This window comes from Eumetopias jubatus, unplaced genomic scaffold (genome assembly GCF_037043125.1).
Source record: "Eumetopias jubatus isolate StellerSeaLion01/CBP00866 unplaced genomic scaffold, mEumJub1_p1.0 scaffold_14, whole genome shotgun sequence".
NCBI lineage: Eukaryota > Metazoa > Chordata > Mammalia > Carnivora > Otariidae > Eumetopias > Eumetopias jubatus.
In genome coordinates, this window is record NW_028274820.1 from 101,757,546 (window position 1) to 101,758,773 (window position 1,228).

Here is a 1,228-nt window from a genome sequence, read left to right on the forward strand (position 1 = left end):
TTGGCACCTCCGGTTTACTGCACCGGAGTATAACTACCTGCTCCCGGGTCGGGTTCTGCAGCCCAGGACCCAGACTGGCCTCACCAGCCCTTCATCCCAGCCCTGGCCTCCGCTCTTCCTCCGGCCGCTCGCTCTGACGTCCTCCCGGCTTTGCAATTTTCCGTGAACAGAAAAGTCTCATCCTTTCAAATGTGAGACCTCGAACATCACTTCCCCTTTCTGTGCGTCTTTATTAAGGAGGGGGTTGGTGACCTCCTGGTCTCTTCAGTCAATAATATGGCAACTTCTCTCTTAAATTCCCTTCTCTGAACCACTTAAGTACACTGTCCGCTCCTCTCCGCCCTCAGACTAAGGACTTAATCCACCTCCCTTCAGTAGTTCTTGTCTCTCCTGCTCTTCTGTTTTTGGCCCAAGTCTTGGCCTCCCCAGGTGCCGTGGCTGAGCCCGGCCCTGCGCTAGCCTCCAGGAGTTGTCCCTTCCCATTGCCGGAATTCCCTCTGGGTCACTGCCAAGCCCGGGAGCAGGGTGAGAGTAAGCCGCTCGGTGGCCTACAATGTAATGCGCCTGCCCCTTCTCTTTCTCTGCCTCATTGGACGGCCATTGGAAACGAATGAATCCCTAAACCGAGGGGGCATTCCTGCATTTAACAAATCCAAACAGAGTAGCTTTGGTGCAACATACACATAAAAAAAGGTCTGACTGGATCCTTTTGTGGTTTCCCCAACGACTGGCACCAGGGGCCTCTGCACCCCTTCCCTAGCCCTCCCTGTGCCTCCCTGTACCCCTGGCCCTGCCACCGCCCGCCAGGTGCATTTCAAGCTGGGCGGGAAGTCCGCCCGGTCCTGGGGGAAGCGCGTACATTTGCCCTATAACCGTCTCTCCAGCGCATTCCAAACCTGTCAACTCTGAGCATCCTCGTCAACTGGGCCCTACTCCTCCCTGAGCGCCCCCTGTCCGCCCCGCACCCGGCCCTCGCGAGGGTCCGCAGCCTGGAGCGTGCCTGTCCTTCCGCACACCAATTCACTACTTCAAGCCCGTCAGCCCCGTCTCCTTCTCGATCTTACAGTCCGTGGGATCTGCGCCCCCTCCGCCGCCCAACGCGGGGAACGAGCACAGAAGACGGGCTCGACGGAACCTGGCAACTGACACTAGACACAGAGCCCTCGGCCACCTTCTCAACCCCTCCCCTTCAAAACCAAACAAAAACGGCAAACAGGAAACGCTCGTC